This window comes from Pipistrellus hanaki (genome assembly GCF_964339955.1).
Source record: "Pipistrellus hanaki genome assembly, chromosome: 1".
Taxonomy (NCBI): domain Eukaryota; kingdom Metazoa; phylum Chordata; class Mammalia; order Chiroptera; family Vespertilionidae; genus Pipistrellus; species Pipistrellus hanaki.
This window is the reverse complement of record NC_140503.1, coordinates 125712290-125724563: the sequence shown is the minus strand read 5'-3', so window position 1 is coordinate 125724563 and position 12274 is coordinate 125712290. Positions and strand designations below refer to the sequence as shown.

The 12274-nt window shown below is 42.6% G+C and overlaps 1 pseudogene across 1 annotated transcript; it reads left to right on the top strand.

Annotated features, from left to right (window-relative positions):
• Positions 1 to 10540: 10540 nt before the first annotated feature.
• On the top strand, positions 10541 to 11905 carry LOC311610015 (tubulin alpha-1B chain-like; annotated as a pseudogene). The gene has a single exon. The product of its transcript is annotated as a tubulin alpha-1B chain-like (transcript).
• Positions 11906 to 12274: the final 369 nt, after the last annotated feature.

The following is a 12274-nucleotide window of genomic DNA, read 5'->3' as shown; positions in this document are numbered from 1 at the left end:
CTCTGCGAATTCTAAGAAGCTGTTCTTTTGAACACTCTGCTGCTACTCCTTATGATGCTGCCTTGGCAGGGCTGCTTTTAAATCTTGAATATTCCTCTTCCATTTGCTATATATATATAGCAGTATTGTTCTCACACTTATAAACTCCTTGAGAGCAAGGACTATATAGTGTTCCTTTTTTTAAGCCTTAATATGTGTTCACCTTGTTGCAAGAATAAGTCCTTCATGAACCAATGACAACAGGGTTCTCGGTGCTCATCGGCTGGTCAGAACACACACAGATGACTACAGCTGGCCCATTCTTTCACTCACAAGCCCCTCCTGTTCTCCACCCCAGGGCGGGACTGAACTCTAAGGCCAGCTTCTCAGCACAGGGAGAGAGGCCTTAGGGATCAAAAAGGCCAACCCATATTTCAGAAGAGGAAGCAAAGGCCCAGGAAATGTCACCCTCTCCACACCATCTGGCTAGTGAGTGGCTTTCTCTTTTTCTACTGGCCCCTGTGGCTTTATCAAACAGGTGGCTCCCTTCTTCTTTATGATAAAGAGGTGGAAGCCAGTCTGATGGTTACCTTCCTCTACTTTTTTGGAAGCTGCGGGGAGCCTGGCTTCTGACATGTTTCCTGCCTGTGTTGTCAGATGTTGTTAGCCTGGCCCACTCCATGTTGGCTTGGCTCCTTGTCACAGAGTCCATCCGAGCACTGACCTGAAATTACTGGGCACAGGACTTCTCAAGATTTTCTGATTTAAACCCCGTTCCTCCGCATGTCTTTTTATCACGCCCTCTAAGAAAACAGCACCAAGATTCATAAAACACGGTGAGATCCCTTCACTTCAGCTTCTAGCCTTAATTTTTTAAATATATTTCATTGATTTTTTACAGAGAGGAAGGGAGAGGGATAGAGAACTAGAAACATTGATGAGAGAGAAACATCGACCAACTGCCTCCTGCACAACCCCCACCGGGGATGTGCCCGCAGCCAATGTACATGCCTTTGCCTGGAATTGAACCTGGGACCTTTCAGTCCACAGTCCTACGCTCTATCCACTGAGCAACACCGGTTTCGGCCAGCCTTACCTTGTTAGAGTTTGTTCTGGCTGCCTGACGTCAGCCATGCCCACACCACAGCTTAACAATCAGCTCCTAGAGGTGGGTGTCACAGAACCAGTTGTTCTCCCAAGTCCAACCTCAGAAGAGGCCCATTATGCAAACAGGTACAAGACGAACAGTTTAGCAGTTTAGTTACCTCGGTTCATGGAGACTCTTGCCAGCATCCATGCAGAGGAAGTAGTGTTTTAATGAGTGGGAAATGTATGTGAGCCCCTCTCAGGAAACAGGGCTCAGGATAGAGTCCTGGTATGCGGCACCTTGGGGGTGTTTGTGAAGGAAGAGGTGGTTCTGCTTTGTCTAGACTAGAGGATAACACAATCTCTCCATCCCTCCTCCCACACTATGAGACACTTGCATTTTCATTGTCTTCCTCCAAGGCGGAAATGAGTCCTTTTCGGAGTATTCAGCGCCAGCAGAGCCCACCTCTGCAGTGATGCATAGCCATGTGACTGCAAACACAGGCTCTGAGGACAGTGATCAGGGGCCTTCCCGCCCGACCCTCCTTCCCCAGGGTGTTTCTCCTCTATTAGCTTCCCCTCCACTAGCCCCACACAGAGCTGTGCCTTCTGTGTGAACAACCAACCAGACTCTGGCCCTGATCACACTGAATGAAAAGTGCTGCTTTGTGTCTGTCTCTCCCACATAACCGTGTATTCCTTTAGGACACAGCCTGGCTATAGTCATCGGCCCATATTGTGGGATGATTCCACACGTTGAATAAATGAATGAAAGGATGAATGAATGAACTCTCAGATAAGCTCTGATAAACTCTTATTAAAGTGAAAATGATCACTGGGTCCAAATGATACTCAGAATATTTGCATTCTAAAATCCTTTCACCAAAGGAATTAGAACATTTTAAGCACCAGGCAGTTAAGAGGGAGAGGAATTTGGGGAAAACTCAGTAGCACATCATGGGCAGCCCTCAAGCCCAGAGTACAGATGATAAGGTGACACATTGTCTATAGAGTATATAAAAGCAGTAAGAAATCTGACCAAAATCAGTTTACTTTTATTATTACTTTTTTTGTAAAATTGCATCAGCAACTTTAAACAATATCATTGATAAAATACCCTTCCCCTAAAAAAAAAAATCTTTAATTGGTTTAAGTTTCAAGCAATTGCTGCAGTTTAATGCTAATATTGATAATATGTGTGTCATATGATCACATTTTTGTAACTTCATAAAATAAAATTTTATGATATTTATTGTATTTTATATATAATTTAATTCAGAGAAATCACGGTTATATAACCGTCCTGTAATGCTAACACAGTTACACATGTTCCTTTGGAGAGTAACTTTCTCCCAGTTCAGAATATCTTGTGTTTGCTTTGGGCAAAGTTCATGTCTGCAATCTCCAACGTACTACATGTTCTTGCATTTAAACAGTATGTTATAAATAAACAGTGATAGCAAAGATGGATTTGAATTTCAATCCTGTCACTCTATGTGACAACCAGGAGAGGCTTTTTAAATATTATTTAATATTTCAATTTTAAAATAGTGAAACAGTGATAACTATGCAGTATAATTTCTTGTAAGTGAAAACTTTAATTCATACATAAAATATTTTACTGAATTTTAATGCTCTATTTTAATATACAATTTATTCAATTTAATTGATAATTGTTTTGAAGTTACACAATGAATTCTGGAAAAAGCGTAATATTACTGATATTATTTCATAGGTGCTTAAATTATACTTTTGTAGATCTTTCTATTTTGTTACTTTATTTTTTGTACTGTAGTATTTCTTTTTAGTCTTTACTTATTTATTTCCCTGGCCTGGATATATAAGTAATGTTCACAAAAAGAGAAATTTTATGATATTTATTTTTCAGGCATTCTTCTTCTTCTTTTGATTTTATAAATGTTAAAATAGTTTTGTTGTATAAAGGAGGCAGTTTAAATATGATCCACTCCAAATGACAAATGTAAGAGAACCAAGATGGCAGCATAGGTAAATGCCAGTACTTGCCACCTCCCACACCCACATCAAAATTACAACTAAAATTCTGAATAATTATCATTCAGAACTGCCTGAAAGCTGGCTGGATGGAAGTCCTACAATTAAAGAAGTAAAGAGGAAAGTACATCGATCCTGGTAAGAAGGGCAGAGGCACTGAACAGGCTGGTCCGACACCCATGTGTGGCATTTTTTTAATCAGGAGAGATATCTCAGCTGTGGTGGCATCCCATGAAAAGCAAGGGGTTCCAGCCCCACACCAAACCCCCCCATCTAGATTTCCAGAGCTGGGAAGAAAAGTCCCCATAACTTCAGGCTGTAAAAACCAGAGGAGATTGTGGCTGAGTGACACAGAGGCTGCTGGAGATCCAGGCAGTTCCTTTCACAGAGTCGGTGTACAAATTTACATAGACTCGCTCCCTCCAAGCTCCAGCACTGGGACAAGGGCTCAGAGGGACCCAGGGACATATGGAAAGAAACTGAATTGTCTAGCATTGGAGCAAGAACTCAGGGGTGGCTTTCTCCCAGACAGGGGTGTTTGCAGGTGTTATTGTTCCTGTGCTGAGACCTCCCCATCACAGAGCTGACTGACAATCATATCTGAGTTTTCATCCACCTGGCTCACACTATTGGATCTATCCTGGTGATTCCTTGAGACCCTGCTCCATCCAATTTGCAGCCCAACCCAAGCTGTTCACAGTGGCTTTTCCATATGAATTGACAGTCTTGGCTCAGTCTTCAGAATTTCCTTAACTCTCAAACGAACAGCAGCTAGCATCAGCATGTCTCATATCTATCAATAAGAGGCCCAAGCAGCTTGGCCTCACCTGAACCCTTCCAACCCCAACACAAGTAGCAGCTATCTGAAGATCGCTCTGTAGCTCCTGCCAGGTAGCACCTGGCAGTGGCTGACTTTGCATCTCTCAGGAGGCTCCAGAGCCAGTGCTCCCAGTGGACAGCTTCAGACCATAGCAGATCACAACTCTACACATCAATGAGCAACACACTTAGTAAGCACCAAAACCCACTGAAGCAAATCCTCTCCAGAAGAGTGTCTCCTGCACAGCAGCTCTTCTACTGTAGTCACAGCGGTTCTCACAGCAAATTGGCCTGGAGGTAAAATCCTTTCAGTTAGGACAACAGCAATCAAGGCCCAACTACTGTGCACACAGCCCACTCTGGGGCACACCTAGAGTGCCCAGCTCAGGTGACTATATGCATTACCTATGGACACAGACAATAGGGTTGTGAAGACTTGGGGTGGGATGGGAACCAGATGGAGGGGGCAGTGGGGAGAAAAGCAGAGACATCTGTATTACTATCAACAATAACAATTTTTTAAAAAGAACCCATGAATGAACTGAAGTGATTCATACTTTAAAAAAAAAAAAAAAAAAAGTCAAATATACCAGTAATGTCCCTGGGGAAACCTAGGGCACTAAAATCATCCATTAAGCAATGATCCCACTCAGACCATCTCTGCCCTATCATCTTATTTTACACTAGAGGCCCAGTGCACAAAATTCGTGCATGGGTAGGGTCCCTAGGCCTGGCCAACAATGGTGCTACCAGTAGGGTAATTGGGGGGGGGGGGGGGGGCCTGCTGACACCTGCCTTGGCTGACCTGGGGCCTGCACAGTCTGGAGGCAGCTCTTGCATTGAGCATATGTTTCCTGATGGTCAGTGCATGTCATAGCAACCAGTCGTCCCATAGTTCAATCAATTTGCATATAAGCCTTTTATAATATAGGATGTTTACTTCCTTCATAACATTTCTCGCTATCTGAAATTCTTTTCTCCTCCTCCTCTTTCTTGCCTCTCTCTCTCTCTCTCTCTCTCTCTCTCTCTCTCTCTCTCTCTCTCTTTCTATCTCTCCTTCCTCCAATTTGAATATAACTTCAGGAGAACAGAAACTGTGTTTGTCTTTGCAATGTAAAGAACATTTTTTGGATTATTTACTAATTAAACAACATATACCTAAGGCAGATTTCTATTCCAGTCTGGAAAAGCTGACCTTCTTTATGGTACTTGGAGCCAGAGTAGGTTGACCTTCCCCTGTAGGCTGACAATGTTCTGTACCCTTTAATTAAGTCACTATTTTTGGTCAGTGGTGCTATGATATCTCAAGTTAAGTTATTAAGGGCAACATACCTTTGCTTTTCCATCTTCATCTACTCCCTTCAAAAAGAGTACAAAAAAAAATCTTTTAAAAGTTCAGGTGTGAAAAGTCCCCAGAGGAAGAAAAATCTATTCCACAATGTGAACAATTCTTTTTCATTAGCAAGTGTTAATGGTATTTGCTTCTTGGTCATTTTAACAGTTTATTATGGGGTTCTTGGGAGAGAAAGAATCTTCAAGACATAAAAACATAGAAAGACAGAGTTCCAGGCTCTGCTATTTGCTCTCCAAGCTATCGGTGGGAGTAGAAAGGACCATGGGTAGCTTATCACAGCACTCTTAAGGTGAGGTTGGCAGCAAGACCCTGGGTTTGACAATCACTGATTACTTCCTCTCCACATGCCCGCATTCAATCAATCTTCATTTCTTACAGATTAAACTCCAAACTCTTTCTCAAATCTAACCCTTACTATCCATTTATTAGTCAACAGACTTTTGGTTTTCCTGACTTCAATATTGTTCCCGACCCTCAATCCATTCTATAAGGCTCCAATAGCTCCTCTTTGCCTAGAAAGGAAGGTTCGAACCCTTTAATGAGATAAAAAGGCTCTCCAGGATGCACTGCCTTTTTCTTGTCCCTCATGTTGCACTTAATGAACCCAACTCTTGTTCTCTGAACACTTGGTGAGGTTTTTCACCTCTGTGTCTGTGAAGGTCGACTTTATGCTCATAATGCCTTTACCCAGCCTTCTATGATCTGGCTGATTCCTACTCTCCTTTTAAAACTCAGTTTAACTGTCCCCTCTTTCTTGGAAACACTCCTCACCCATTCAGAATTAGGTTCTGCCTTTCTGTATTCCCGAAGATTCCTCTGTTGTTCTCTGTGTGCTATCCAATAGCAACAATGTGTATTAGGACCTATTAACCTTATTAGATGGTGGAATTCCTAAGGTCAGAAACCATATCTTATTCATCTTTATCTTAATGCCTAGAACAGTGCCTGGCACATAGTATTTAATGAGTGCTTGTTGAATAAATTAAGTAAATGAATATGGGAATGACAAAATGGTTTTTTCAACTTAAGTATATATCAGAAAAATCTAAAAGTAAGTTATATTTATTATGCAGTTGAGGAAGTGCTTTAATGTAAAAATGAAGTCATAGGAGCATGCTATCTCCCTGGTCCTTTTAGGGAAAGTTCGCCCAACAGCAAGCCCAACCCCTCCTAGCCTGGCTTTCTCAAATGCCAAGAAGAGACTCCTTGCCCCAACTTGTGCATGGAGGATGTTTTTCTCCAGGGTTGCTTGTTTAGCACTTCTCATGGGCACTGAAATAACTTTTTACTGGGTCTGTTTGCACCTAAGTTCAGTGCAAAAATAGAGACAAATGAGCTGCAGACAGGAATTGTTTGGGAATTTACTGAAATCATAATCTTGATCTGCAAACCTTCTAGGAATATCTATGTGATTCCAAGACATTAACATTATCTGTTTCTGGGGAGAGCTTTTCCAACCTGTATACATCCCATGTCTTCCTTCAGTCCCATTAGCTATCCTCCTCCTCCCTACCCCCACTTCTATACTTACTTGCCTCTAAGAGGTTCTCAAGGTTAAGAACATATATTTCCTTATATTTTTTATTGATTTCAGAGATAGGAAAAGAGAAGGAGAGAAATACAAAACATCAATGATGAGAGAATCATCGACTGGCTGCCTCCTACGCATCCCCTCCTGGGGATTGAACCTGCATCCTGGGCAAGAACAAATATTTTGACAAAGCTTCCCAATACTCAAATATGTCTCAGCCTCACCCTGCCAAACACAACCCACTTGGACAGCTGATCAGACTATCCCTCCACTCATGAAGTGTTGATGCTATGGTCAGAGCAGAGGCAGCAAAATTTTCCCAGGACTGGATACCATACTTTACCTCTTATACAGGTCAGCCAGCATTTCTGTAGTGTTTCTCTAAGAAAGTAATAAGAATTAGGAAGAAATAACATCATGGATCTTTTGAAAGGACACTATTAGATGCACAAGAAAATGTGAATTAGAGCCCTACTGGTGAGGCCTTGTGGTTAAGTGTTAACCCATGAACCAGGAGATCATGATTCAATTCCCCATCAGGGCACATGCCCAGGTTGTGGAGTTAATCCCCAGTAGGGGGTGTGCAGGAGGCAGCCAATCAATGATTTTCTTTCATCACTGATGTTTATATCTCTTTCTCCCGCTCCCTTTCTCTCTCTGAAATCAATAGAAACATTGATGTAGAGAATACCACACCAATGAGAACAGACTTGTCTTCTGTGATTGCATAGCCGCAAATAGGTTTTCTCCTGGCCAGGACCAGGCCAAGAACATGCCTTGTAGCAACTAGCCTGCAGCATGTGGTAAGGGCACACTTTTAATCTTTAATGAAGGTACCCAAAGGCAGAGGGGAAGGAAGGGAAACAGAATAATGATAGCAACTGCCACCCATACTCCTTTAATAAGGTTGGGATTAGAAGAAAATAGTGCAAACAGCATAAAAGAATAAAGCTATTGTAGACAGGCATTGCCCTCATAACAATCCTAGTGCCTCTGAATGTCTAGAAACTTAGCTAGCAAGATGTTTCAAGAATATCCCAGACCTCTCATAAAAACAAACAAAACCTTTTGTTAGTCATTTATTTATTTGACAAACATTTATTGAGTCCCCTATATAGTATGCCAAGCAACTGGCTAAGAGACTGTGTTCCTTTTGTTTACTATTATATTCCTAACACTTAGTATAGAAATAGGCATACAGTAGATGCTCCATAGAATGTCCAAATAAATTTAAATGAAGAACTGAGGGGTTTTCCAGACATTTTGGCAGTGAAATTTGTAAAAATAAATAAATAAATAAATAAATAAATAAATAAAAATAATAATAAAATAAATTAAATTTTAAAAAATCATTTTTTAAAATTCATTCAAGCCCCTGGGGATGGTCTTAAAGGCATATTAAATGAGCAAACATCTATGTAAGAAAATCTATAAAAATTCCATAAGAAAATGCCTGCCCCCTCCCAATTCAGCAAGGCTGGGACTCTCCTCCACACTGGGAAGACAAGAACACAAGGCTTCCTCTCCCCCAGCTCCAAATTGGAGGGCTTGTTTCCTAGGAGGAGCAGGACATAAACATTTCTCATTCTGCCTCAACTCCCTGCTTCTGAGGCCAAGTTGTAGGCAAGAGACTGGAGCTCCTTTAAGCTACCTGTGGAAGGCAGGCTTTACCTTCAGGGCAGTGTTTCTGAGAATACCAGGTCCTCCATCACTCCTAGCCCGGCTTGTGAGGAGTGGTCTTACACTAGGAGAGGCACTCTAAGAACACCTCAGATTACTGCTCCCTAACCCCCTCAATCCCACCACCCCATTCACCCAGTGCTCAACTCCCAAAGTGGAGGGTCCCATTCATGAAAAAGGGTGTATTGTTCCTACTCCCAGCTCCAGAGCCCTGGCCCAGAGATTTTGTCTGGGGACAAACAGGTCATAAAACAGCTCCTAATGTCTTCCCAAATGAACTAGCTTCATTTGCAACAGAGTGCAGAGAATTTTAATGGATGTTGTGGTTGGAAAATTAAGAGGTTTGTGGATTTTGGTGAAGATAGAGGTTAAACTGTAGGCTGACCAATTTTCTGAAGACAGCTGAGATAGGAGATGTGGGCAGACTCCTCAAAGGGTCAGAAGAAAGATTAAACAGTGACCACAGGAACTCTTCCTTCAAGGGAACCTGAATATAATTGGATTTTTCTATAGAGCACTTTATGTCTCTAGGATATTGTGGAAAACAATAGAGCAATTACTCATCCAGCAACAGTGAAGTCTAACAGCTGGGAGTGGTCAGGGAAAAAGAAGACTAAAGCCCTACTCAATCCACTCTCATCCCAGGTGACTGTGGGCAAACCCAAAGCTGTGCTTCCCTCAGAACAACATTAGAAGCTTAGCACTGTGTTTATATTTTGGTGGAGGGAGAAGTAGGAAGGTGGAGGTAGGAAGAAGGGGAGTGAGATTACTCAATAATCCAACCAGTCACTAAAAAACTAAACAAGCAAATACCGTGTTTCCCCAAAAATAAGACATTCTCCAAAAATAAGACTTACTTACAGGTTTCCTTCTGAGTGAAATATAAGGCATCCCCCCGAAAATAAGCCCCTCCCCCCCCCAGGCTAAACATGAGAGATTTGGTCCACTGATTCTGAAAGAAATGGAGTCACAAGAAATTCACCAGGAAATTCAGGAATTGGATTGTTATGATGATGTTCCAGAAGATGATGACATGATTGTCATTGAATAAATGAGTAAATTCTTGATACTGTAGGATTCACAGTTTGTCCGGTTTGTGTTGACAACTACCATACTACCATACCGAATACAGGTAATAAATTTCCTTTATTTTCATTTAACAATAAATGTGTACTGTATTCTTCTTCATGGAAAAATAAGACATCCCCTGAAAATAAGTCTTAGCCCATATTTGGGAGCAAAAATTAATATAAGACACTGTCTTATTTTGGGGGAAACAGGGTAATAATAACAAGCTTTAGGGTGGAGAGGGAGGAAGTATGTCCAGTTTCCAACAAAAAAATCACAAGACATGCAAAGAAACAGAAAGTATTACTCATATGCTGAACAGAGAGTGGACACAGCCGGTGAGAGCAAACAGATGGTAGAAATAACAGAAAAAGACTTCAAACTTGACATAATAAATCTGTTGAAAGTACAAAAGGAAGCCATGACTTAAAAAGTAAAAATAGAAAGTTTGGTGAAAATAGAAAACACCAATAAAGGGAGATATCAAATAATATATGAATGAATAAATCTATATACTATATAAAAGTCTAAGTGACCATTAGGACCAGTTGACCGAATGCCTGGTCTGCCAGTCACTATGATGATGCACTAACCACCAGAGGGCAGACGCTAAATGCAGGAGGTGCCCCCTGGTGGTCAGTGTGCTCCCACAGCAACTGCCCATGGCCAGCCAACCTCCCTCCTGTGGTCTGGCCCCCCAGCCAGCCAGCCAACCCCCTGCAGCCCCTCCCCCTACCTGGGCTGCTGCACTCAGGCCAGCCAAGCTCAGGGACCCCACCCATGCATGAATTTGTGCATCAGGCCTCTAGTAAAAGAATAAAAATATTTCACAGCAGATCTACTCCTAATGTTTTCAGACACCAGGATAAAAGTAAAAATGGAGGATTGTCTACTATATGTCTAAATATTTAAAATATTTAAATAAGGTTCTCTTACATCAACTGCTTAAGAGCTGTGCAGTCTCTCCCCTTCCTCTCCACCATCCCCTTGGCAGCCACAAAACAGCAACCATGCATGAGTGCACTTCCATCCTTGTTGGCCAAGCTGGTGTCCAGATTGGCAATGCCTCCTGGAAGCTCCACTGCCTGGAACATGACATCCAGTCCAATGACAAGATGCCGTGTGACAAGACCACTGAAAGGGAAATGACTCCTTTAACACCTTCTTCAGTGAGACAGGTGCTGGCAACAGGTGCCCAGAGCAGTGTTTGTAGGTCTGGAACCCAGAGTCATTCATGAAGTTCACACTGGTACCTACCGCCAGCTCTTCCACCCTGAGCAGCTCATCACAGGCAAGGAAGATGCTGCCAATAACTATTCCCATGGACACTACACATCAGCAAGAAGAACACTGGCCTTGTCTTAAACTGAATTCAGAAACTGGCTGCCTAGTACACAGGTGTTCCGGGCTTCTTGGTTTTCCACAGCTTTGGTTGGGGAACTGGTTCTGGCCTCACCTCCTTGCTGATGGAATGCCTCCATGACTGGAAGCCCAAGCTGGAGTTCTCCATTCACCTAGCCCTGCAGGTTTGGAAAGCAGTAGTTGAGCCCTAAAACTTCATCCTCACTACCCTGGAGCATTCTGATTGTACCTTCATGGTTGACAACAAAGCCATCTATGACATCTGTTGTAGAAACCTCAATATTAAGTGCTCACTACACTAATCTAAATAGGATAATAAATCAATCTGTATCCTCCATCACTGCTTCTCTCAGGTTTGATGGAGCCTTGGATGTTAATCTGACTGAATCCCAGACCAACCTGGTGCCCTATCCCCACATCCACTTCTCTCTGCCACATGTTCCCCTGTCATCTCTGCTGAGAAAGCCCACCATGAACAGCTTTCTGTAGCAGAGATCACCAATGAGTGCTCTGAGCCAGCCAACCGGGTGGCTCACCAATGAGTGCCCCTCGCCACAGTAAATACAGGGTTTGCTGCCTATTGTAACCTGGTGACATGGTTTCCAGAGATGTCAGTGCTGCCATTGCCACTCTCAAGACTAAGCACAACATCCAGTTTGTGGATTTGTACACTATTGGCTTCAAAGTTGGCACTAATTACCAGCCTCCCACTGTAGCACCTGGTGGAGACCTGGCCAAAGTACAGAGAGCTCTGAGCATCCTGGGCAACACAACTGGTGCTGATGCCTGGGCTCGCCTGGACCACGAGTTTGACCCGAGGTGTGCCCAGCATGCCCGTGTCCCCTGGCACATGGATGAGGGCATGGAGGAAGGAGGGTTTTCTGAGGCCTGTGAGGACATGGATGCTCTTGAAAAGGATTGCAAGGAGGTTGGTGTGGATTCTGTTGAAGGAGACTGTAAGGAAGAAGGAGAGGAATACCAAGGTTAAAATGTCACAGTGGTGCTGCTTTTACAGGGAAGTTAATCTGTTTTAAACATTGCAAATCATAGGCCTATGCTTTAAAACACTGTTTTTTGGCCCTGGCCACTGTGACTCAGGTGTGTGAGCACTGTCCTGTGCACTGAAAGAGGTCACTGTTTTGATTCCAGATCAGGGCACAACCGGTCAATGTTTCTCTTTCAAATCTATGTTTCTCTCTCTCTTTCTCTCCCTCCTTTCCCTTCCTCTCTTTCTAAAATCAATAAAAATCATATTTTTAAAAAACAGCAAACCATGATGCTTTGTACAGACCCACACTGTTCTTTTCTCTAATGGATTAACAAACTGTTTAAAAATGTTTTATCCTGCCGAAACCGGTTTGGCTCAGTGGTAGAGCATCGGT